The sequence below is a fragment of the Heptranchias perlo genome, unplaced genomic scaffold (assembly GCF_035084215.1).
Source record: "Heptranchias perlo isolate sHepPer1 unplaced genomic scaffold, sHepPer1.hap1 HAP1_SCAFFOLD_1019, whole genome shotgun sequence".
Classification (NCBI taxonomy): Eukaryota; Metazoa; Chordata; class Chondrichthyes; order Hexanchiformes; family Hexanchidae; genus Heptranchias; species Heptranchias perlo.
The window spans coordinates 10,001-20,000 of NW_027138238.1; positions in this window are offsets into that span (position 1 = coordinate 10,001).

Genomic DNA, 10,000 nt, shown 5'->3' on the forward strand with positions numbered 1-10,000 from the left:
AAAAAATCTGCAAAGTGTCACAGAGATTTTGAGAAACTCTTTTTTTTCTTTATATTATTATAATATAATATAATGTGTATATGTTTTCGAAAAGCATCCACCAGCAATCCATGGTGAGCCTCTCTCTGCTGGCAAGCTCCTCCTGCCTGAGCCCGACGCTGTCGAGGCTCAACACGATTTCAGACTGACAAAGAGTTCGAAAATTGCCGCCTGATGTAGCTTTAAATGCTGACAGGTGACTTCCGAGTGCTCTTGTAAAGGTCTCCGCTTTGAAATTGAGAGCCTTTTGCCAAGTGTCACTTTTTCAGGCACTCTTAAAGTGCACCTGGGCTGTCAGAGAAAGCTCTGAAAATCGTGTTCTCGAAAATCTCCGGGTACCCGACCAATCCCTAGGTGCCCGAATGACAAGTGTCAATTCGGCAGGACGGCCTCCCACCTCCGGCCGCAGATGCGTCACTAAATCCCCGCAACGGGGGCTTTCTCATTTCGGCATAGGGGCTTCCGCGGCCAACTCATTAACCTGTGCTCGGACTTTTTGTGCCACAAGTGCAAGGGACCGTTTGCCGGCAGCTACTCGCACCCCCCCGCCCAGGGGGGGAATCCTCTGACCGGAGATCCGAAACGCCGGCCGAATCCATCCCCGTCGGACTTCCGAAGGGGTTCCCTCGACCGACTGACTTCCGAACTCCTTTCTGGGCTTAAACGGGTGGAATTCGGACCCTCTCGCAAGGGAGCCGAAGCCCGCCAGCCCCGGGAGGCCTCGGGGCCGCCGTTTTCAAGCCCGACCAAAAAACCCGAAAAATGGGGAAAAATGGGAAAAATTCCCACTCCCAAAAGGCTTAAAAGTCGGTTGGGCGGCAGCCCGGGTCGGTCTCTGCAGACCTGGAGGCGCTAGACACAAGTCTGGTAAACAGGCTAAGTCTCGACATGCCACCTCTTACTATCCTGCAGGTACCCCGCCAATCCCCCCGGAACCGGCTGGCAATTGGCGAATCAGCGGGACGAATTTGAATTCGTGACCGACTCTCTGACACCGAATCGCCGCAAACGCGTTTCGATTTTTCGGCTTCGGTACCTCCCATCAGACTTTGACTGGCCATATCTCCGGACTCACGTGTCGCAGCCGGGACCTTCAGGTACCGTTCGACGCGTCTAACCCTGCCCCGTCGAATGGCGCCCCTCGCGGTGTGGTCCGATTTCCGCATTTTGGTCAGATTTGCCTCCAAAGTTTTCAGATTGAGTTGACGAATGCCCCCTACGGGGTAACCTCTTGCCCTTTCGGACATGGTCCCTGTGACTTAATTTCCGCCTTTTGCTCAATCGTTTCCCCATTTATAATTAATTTTAAAAATCGGGTTACTCAGTTCTGGTTTACCAGTTCCCTCTTCGGACTTAGTTTTTGGTTAATCATTTCCGGTTCACCAGTTCCCGTTTTGGACTTAGTCTCTGCGGGCCGTTTCTCATCTTTTGGTTCATCAGTTCCCCTCTTTTAATAATTTTTTGGCTGCTTTCGTTTGATCATTTCCCTGCCTTCTGGGTGACTTTTGCCCCTTAGGACTTCATCGCCGCACATTATTTTCGACTTCTGGTTGATCATTTCACCCCTTTTAATCATTTTTGCAACTTTTGGTTAACCATTTCACCCAGCTTCTGGTTAACCATTTCCCCTTTGGGACTTAGTCTCTGAGCATTCTTTTGGGATTCTGGTTAATCATTTGCCAATTTTAAAAAATGTTGCCGCTTTTGTTTAATGCTTTCTGGTCAACCTTTCCCTCTTTCAGACTTCACCGCGGCACATTGCTTTAGCCTCCTGGTTAATCATTTCACCCCTTTTAATCATTTTTGCAACTTTTGGTTAACCATTTCCCCCAGCTTCTGGTTAACCATTTCCCCTTTGGGACTTGGTCTCTGAGCATTCTTTTGGGATTCTGGTTAATCATTTGCCAATTTTTTAAAAATGTTGCCACTTTTGTTTAATGCTTTCTGGTCAACCTTTCCCTCTTTCAGACTTCACCGCGGCACATTGCTCCAGCCTCCTGGTTAATCATTTCACCCCTTTTAATCATTTTTGCAACTTTTGGTTAACCATTTCCCCCAGCTTCTGGTTAACCATTTCCCCTTTGGGACTTAGTCTCTGAGCATTCTTTTGGGATTCTGGTTAATCATTTGCCAATTTTTTAAAAATGTTGCCACTTTTGTTTAATGCTTTCTGGTCAACCTTTCCCTCTTTCAGACTTCACCGCGGCACATTGCTTTAGCCTCCTGGTTAATCATTTCACCCCTTTTAATCATTTTTGCAACTTTTGGTTAACCATTTCCCCCAGCTTCTGGTTAACCATTTCCCCTTTGGGACTTAGTCTCTGAGCATTCTTTTGGGATTCTGGTTAATCATTTGCCAATTTTTAAAAAATGTTGCCACTTTTGTTTAATGCTTTCTGGTCAACCTTTCCCTCTTTCAGACTTCACCGCGGCACATTGCTTCAGCCTCCTGGTTAATCATTTCACCCCTTTTAATCATTTTTGCAACTTTTGGTTAACCATTTCCCCCAGCTTCTGGTTAACCATTTCCCCTTTGGGACTTAGTCTCTGAGCATTCTTTTGGGATTCTGGTTAATCATTTGCCAATTTTTAAAAAATGTTGCCGCTTTTGTTTAATGCTTTCTGGTCAACCTTTCCCTCTTTCAGACTTCACCGCGGCACATTGCTTTAGCCTCCTGGTTAATCATTTCACCCCTTTTAATCATTTTTGCAACTTTTGGTTAACCATTTCCCCCAGCTTCTGGTTAACCATTTCCCCTTTGGGACTTGGTCTCTGAGCATTCTTTTGGGATTCTGGTTAATCATTTGCCAATTTTTAAAAATGTTGCCACTTTTGTTTAATGCTTTCTGGTCAACCTTTCCCTCTTTCAGACTTCACCGCGGCACATTGCTTCAGCCTCCTGGTTAATCATTTCACCCCTTTTAATCATTTTTGCAACTTTTGGTTAACCATTTCCCCCAGCTTCTGGTTAACCATTTCCCCTTTGGGACTTAGTCTCTGAGCATTCTTTTGGAATTCTGGTTAATCATTTGCCAATTTTTAAAAATGTTGCCGCTTTTGTTTAATGCTTTCTGGTCAACCTTTCCCTCTTTCAGACTTCACCGCGGCACATTGCTTTAGCCTCCTGGTTAATCATTTCACCCCTTTTAATCATTTTTGCAACTTTTGGTTAACCATTTCCCCCAGCTTCTGGTTAACCATTTCCCCTTTGGGACTTAGTCTCTGAGCATTCTTTTGGGATTCTGGTTAATCATTTGCCACTTTTTAAAAAATGTTGCCGCTTTTGTTTAATGCTTTCTGGTCAACCTTTCCCTCTTTCAGACTTCACCGCGGCACATTGCTTTAGCCTCCTGGTTAATCATTTCACCCCTTTTAATCATTTTTGCAACTTTTGGTTAACCATTTCCCCAGCTTCTGGTTAACCATTTCCCCTTTGGGACTCAGTCTCTGAGCATTCTTTTGGGATTCTGGTTAATCATTTGCCACTTTTTTAAAAATGTTGCCGCTTTTGTTTAATATGCTTTCTGGTCAACCTTTCCCTCTTTCAGACTTCACCGCGGCACATTGCTTTAGCCTCCTGGTTAATCATTTCACCCCTTTTAATCATTTTTGCAACTTTTGGTTAACCATTTCCCCCAGCTTCTGGTTAACCATTTCCCCTTTGGGACTTAGTCTCTGAGCATTCTTTTGGGATTCTGGTTAATCATTGCCAATTTTTTAAAAATGTTGCCGCTTTTGTTAATGCTTTCCCTGCTTTGTGGTCAAACTTTTCCCCTTTAGGACTTCATCGCCGCACATTATTTTCGAATTCTGGTTAATCATTTCACCCCTTTTAATCATTTTTGCAACTTTTGGTTAACCATTTCCCCCAGCTTCTGGTTAACCATTTCCCCTATGGGACTTAGTCTCTGAGCATTCTTTTGGGATTCTGGTTAATCATTTGCCAATTTTTAAAAAATGTTGCCGCTTTTGTTTAATGCTTTCTGGTCAACCTTTCCCTCTTTCAGACTTCACCGCGGCACATTGCTTTAGCCTCCTGGTTAATCATTTCACCCCTTTTAATCATTTTTGCAACTTTTGGTTAACCATTTCCCCCAGCTTCTGGTTAACCATTTCCCCTTTGGGACTTAGTCTCTGAGCATTCTTTTGGGATTCTGGTTAATCATTTGCCACTTTTTTAAAAATGTTGCCGCTTTTGTTTAATCGTTTCCCTGCTATGTGGTCAACCTTTTCCCCTTTCAGACTTCATCGCGCGCATTGTTGTCGACTTCTGGTTAATCATTTTTCCCCTTTAAATCTTTTTTTGCCACTTTCGGTTAACCATTTCACCCAGCTTCTGGTTAACCATTTGCCCCATTATACTGAATTTTTCCGCTTTGGTTTAATCATTTCCCTGCTTTCTTGTCAACCTTTTCCCCTTTTGGACTTCGCCGCCGCACTTTGCTTTTGCCTTCTGGTTAAACATTTCTCCCCTTTTAATCCTTTTTCCCACTTTTGGTTCACCAGTTCACCCAGCTTCTGGTTAACCATTTCCCCTTTGGGACTTAAGTCTCTGAGCATTCTTTTGGGATTCTGGTTAACCATTTGCCACTTTTTTAAAAATGTTGCCGCTTTTGTTTAATGCTTTCCCTGCTTTCTGGTCAACCTTTTCCCCTTACGACTTCGCCGCCGCACTTTGCTTTCGCCTTCTGGTTAATCATTTCACCCCTTTTAATCCTTTTTCCCACTTTGGGTTGGACAGTTCACCCAGCTACTGGTTAACCATTTCCCCTTTGGGACTTAAGTCTCTGAGCATTCTTTTGTGATTCTGGTTCACCATTTGTCCCTTTTTAAAAGATATTGCTGCTTTTGATTAAACCTTTCCCTGCTTTGCGGTCGACCTATTCCTCTTTCAGACTTCATCGCCGCACCTTGTTTTCGACATCTGGTTCAACATTTCTCCCCTTTTAATCCTTTTTCCCACTTTTGGTTAAGCAGTTCACCCAGCTTCTGTTCACCATTTGCCCCTTTTTACTGAATTTTTCTGCTTTTGTTTAATCATTTCCCTGCTTTGCGGTCGACCTATTCCTCTTTCAGACTTCATCGCCGCGCATTGTTTTCGACATCTGGTTCAACATTTCTCCCCTTTTAATCCTCTTTCCCACTTTTGGTTAAGCAGTTCACCCAACTTCTGGTTAACCATTTGCCCTTCTTACTGAATTTTTCTGCTTTTGTTTAATCATTTCCCTGCTTTATGGTCAACCTTTTCCCCTTTAGGACTTCGCCGCCGCACTTTGCTTTCGCCTTCTGGTTAATCATTTCACAACATTTTAATCCTTTTTCCCACTTTTGGTTAAACAGTTCACCCAGCTTCTGGTTAACCATTTGCCCCTTTGGGACTTAAGTCTCTGAGCATTCTTTTGGGATTCTGGTTCACCATTTGTCCCTTTTTAAAAGATATTGCTGCTTCTGTTTAATCCTTTCCCTGCTTTGCGGTCAACCTTTTCCTCTTTCAGACTTCATCGCCGCGCATTGTTTTCGACATCTGGTTCAACATTTCTCCCCTTTTAATCCTCTTTCCCACTTTTGGTTAAGCAGTTCACCCAACTTCTGGTTCACCACTTGCCCCTTTTTACTGAATTTTTCTGCTTTTGTTTAATCATTTCCTGCTTTCCGGTCAACCTTTCCCTCTTTCAGACTTAATCGCCGCACATTGTTGTCGACTTCTGGTTGATCAGTTCACCCTTTTTTATCCTTTTTCCACTTTGGGTTAAGCAGTTCACCCAGCTTCTGGTTAACCATTTGCCCCTTTGGCACTTAAGTCTCTGAGCATTCTTTTGGGATTCTGGTAAACCATTTGTCCCTTTTTAAAAAATGCTGCTGCTTTTGTTTAATGCTTGCCCTGCTTTGCGGTCGATCATTTCACCCCTTTTAATCCATTTTTGCCACTTTGGGTTAAACAGTTCACACAACTTCTGGTTCACCATTTCACATTTCGGAACTTTTATTCCCACCATTACTTTGGGCTTCTGGTTCATCATTTCACGCTGTTTTACAAATCTTTGCCGCTTCACTTTTAATCCACAAACCGTGGCTCGCTTTCGGGTGGGGGGGGGGGGTAGCGGTTTGGGCCGGGCACTCGACATCCCGGTGTGCGACCGGGTTCGTTCTGGTACCGCTCGGTGCCCCTCGTCCTGCTCTTGCCGCGGAAGCAAACCAGACGACCGTCGGTCTCACGCCCGAGGGGAGAGGAGGCGGAAAGCGGTTTGCAGCCTTTCGCTGTACCTCCGGCGGGCAGCGCCGCACCTCCGAGTGCTCGGTACCGTTCGCTGCACCTCGTCCGGCCGCACGCAGCGAGCCAAACCCGGAGGAAATCGGCCTGTGCCTTCTCGAGATATGGGCCTCCGGGTGGGACGGACAAACCGGGGCCCCGAGCTCGCTTTCGGCGGCCCGGCACTCGACTTCCCGGTGTCCGAACGTGATCCTTCCGGTACCCTTCGGTGCCCCTTGCCCGACTCTAGCTCCCGTGCTGAAGCGGAGTCGGTCGGCCTGACGGCCTGCCGAGTTAACCAGCGGAAAGCGGTGCGCAGCCTTTCGCTTGCAGCTCCGGCGGGCAGCGCCGCACCTCCGGCTGCTCAGTGCCGTCCGCTGCTCCCCTTCCGGCTGCACGCAGCGAACCATACCCGGAGGAAATCGGCCCTCGGCCTTCCGGAGATATGGGCCTGCGAGTGGGACCAATAAATCGGTGCACATTTCCGGCTCGGTTTCCGGCCTCGGCACTATCAGTTCACGCCGTCCGACCGACGTCGTTCTGGCACGGTTCCGTTGCTCCTTGATCCGGTCCAGCCACGGTAATCAGCCGAAGATGGTGGGGGGGACACATTGCCCGCCGAGTTAGCCGGAGGAAATCGGCCTCGGACTTCCTCAGATATCAGCCTCCGGGTGGGACAGACAAACCGGGGACCCGAGCACGCTTTCGGCGGCCCGCTGGTCGACTTCCCGGTGTGCGACCGGGTTCGTTCCGGTACCGTTCGCTGCCCCTCGTCCTGCTCTAGCCGCGGAAACAAACCCGACGACCGTCGGTCTCACGCCCGCGGAGGGAGGTGGCGGAAAGTGGTTTGCAGCCTTTCGCTGTACCTCCGGCGGGCAGCGCCCGACCTCCGAGTGCTCGGTACCGTCCGCTGCGCCTGGTCCGGCCGCACACAACGAGCCATACCCGGTGGAAATCGGCCTGTGCCTTCCAGAGATATGGGCCTCCGGGTGGGACGGACAAACCGGGGCCCCGTGCTCGCTTTCGGCGGCCCGCTAGTCGACTTCCCGGTGTGCGACCGGGTTCCTTCGGTACCGTTCGCTGCCCCTCGTCCTGCTCTAGCCGCGGAAACAAACCCGACGACCGTCGGTCTCACGCCCGCGGAGGGAGGCGGCGGAAAGTGGTTTGCAGCCTTTCGCTGTACCTCCGGCGGGCAGCGCCCGACCTCCGAGTGCTCGGTACCGTCCGCTGCGCCTGGTCCGGCCGCACACAACGAGCCATACCCGGTGGAAATCGGCCTGTGTCTTCCGGAGATATGGGCCTCCGGGTGGGACGGACAAACCGGGGCCCCGAGCGGTGGCACCCTGCTCGCTTTCGGCGGCCCGGCACTCGACTTCCCGGTGTGCGAACGTCATCGTTCCGGTACCCCTTCGGTGCCCCTTGCCCCACTCTAGCTCCGGTGCTAAAGCGGAGTCGGGTCGGTCTCACGGACGCCGAGTTAGCAGGCGGAAAGCGGTGCGCAGCCTTTCGCTGTCACTCCGGCGGGCAGCACCGCACCTCCGAGTGCTCGGTACCGAACGCTGCGCCGCCTCCTGCCGCACGCAACGAGCCATACCCGCAGGAAATCGGCCTCGGCGTTCCGGAGTTATCCGCCTCCGAGTGGGCCTGACCAGCGGGGGTGAACTGGAAATCATTAACCAACGTACTTCCATGTTTTCACCCGCAGAGGGCAGCACTCTCTTCTCCGTTTTTAAACTGGGCCGACCCGGCTCCGTTTCGAGACCCGGCACTCGACTTCCCGGTGTGCGACCGGGTTCGTTCCGGTACCGTTCGCTGCCCCTCGTCCTGCTCTAGCCGCGGAACTAAACCCGACGACCGTCGGTCTCACGCCCGCGGAGGGAGGCGGCGGAAAGTGGTTTGCAGCCTTTCGCTGTACCTCCGGCGGGCAGCGCCCGACCTCCGAGTGCTCGGTACCGTCCGCTGCGCCTGGTCCGGCCGCACACAACGAGCCATACCCGGTGGAAATCGGCCTGTGCCTTCCGGAGATATGGGCCTCCGGGTGGGACGGACAAACCGGGGCCCCGAGCTCGCTTTCGGCGGCCCGCTAGTCGACTTCCCGGTGTGCGACCGGGTTCCTTCCAGTACCGTTCGCTGCCCCTCGTCCTGCTCTAGCCGCGGAACCAAACCCGACGACCGTCGGTCTCACGCCCGCGGAGGGAGGCGGCGGAAAGTGGTTTGCAGCCTTTCGCTGTACCTCCGGCGGGCAGCGCCGGACCTCCGAGTGCTCGGTACCGTCCGCTGCGCCTGGTCCGGCCGCACGCAACGAGCCATACCCGGAGGAAATCGGCCTGTGCCTTCCGGAGATATGGGCCTCCGGGTGGGACGGACAAACCGGGGCCCCGAGCGGTGGCACCCTGCTCGCTTTCAGCGGCCCGGCACTCGACTTCCCGGTATGCGAACGTGATCGTTCCGGTACCCTTCGGTGCCCCTTGCCCCACTCTAGCTCCGGTGCTAAAGCGGAGTCGGTCGGTCTCACGGACGCCGAGTTACCAGGCGGAAAGCGGTGCGCAGCCTTTCGCTGTCACTCCGGCGGGCAGCACCGCATCTCCGAGTGCTCGGTACCGTACGCTGCGCCGCCTCCTGCCGCACGCAACGAGCCATACCCGGAGGAAATCGGCTCGGCGTTCCGGAGTTATCCGCCTCCGAGTGGGCCTGACCAAGCGGGGGTGAACTGGAAATCATTAACCAACGTACTTCCAGGTTTTCACCCGCAGAGGGCAGCACTCTATTCTCCGTTTTAAATTGGGCTGACCCGGCTCCGTTTCGAGACCCGGCACTCGACTTCCCGGTGTGCGAACGTGATCGTTCCGGTACCCAACCGTGCCCCTTGCCCCACTCCTAGCTCCGGCGGTTAAAGCGAAGTCGGTCGGTCTCACGGACGCCGAGTTAGCAGGCGGAAAGCGGTGCGCAGCCTTTCGCTGTCACTCCGGCGGGCAGCATCGCACCTCCCAGTGCTCTGTACCGTACGCTGCGCCTCCTCCTGCCGCACGCAACGAGCCATACCCGGAGGAAATCGGCCTCGGCCTTCTGAGATATCAGCCTCCGAGTGGGCCCGAAGAGTCGGTGGCACCCTGCTCGCTTTCAGCGGCCCGGCACTCGACTTCCCCGTGTGCGAACGTCATCCTTCCGGTACTCAACCGTGCCCCTTGCCCCACTCTAGCTCCGGCGATAAAGCGGAGTCGGTCGGTCTCACGGACGCCGAGTTACCAGGCGGAAAGCGGTGCGCAGCCTTTCGCTGTCACTCCGGCGGGCAGCACCGCACCTCCCAGTGCTCGTACCGTACGCTGCGCCTCCTCCTGCCGCACGCAACGAGCCATACCCGGAGGAAATCGGCTCGGCCTTCCTGAGATATCAGCCTCCAAACGGGCGTCACAAATCAGGGCACATGGTCAGCTGCAAAGCAGCGTCATTACAACCTCTCACTGCACCCACACGACATTCCGCTTGCCTGCCTGCCGCTGCCTACTCTCACCAGCGAAACAAAGTCAGGATAACACCCAATGCAAGCAGCTCCCTTCCGGCCAACCAACCACACCAATCCCCTTGCCTGCCTCCCACAAATTCCACCAGCCAGGCAAAGTCAAAATCAACCCACAATAAACGCACTCCACAACGGCCATCGACCGCTATACACCCCCTTGGGCGACTATTAAGCCGAGAACACTAACTGT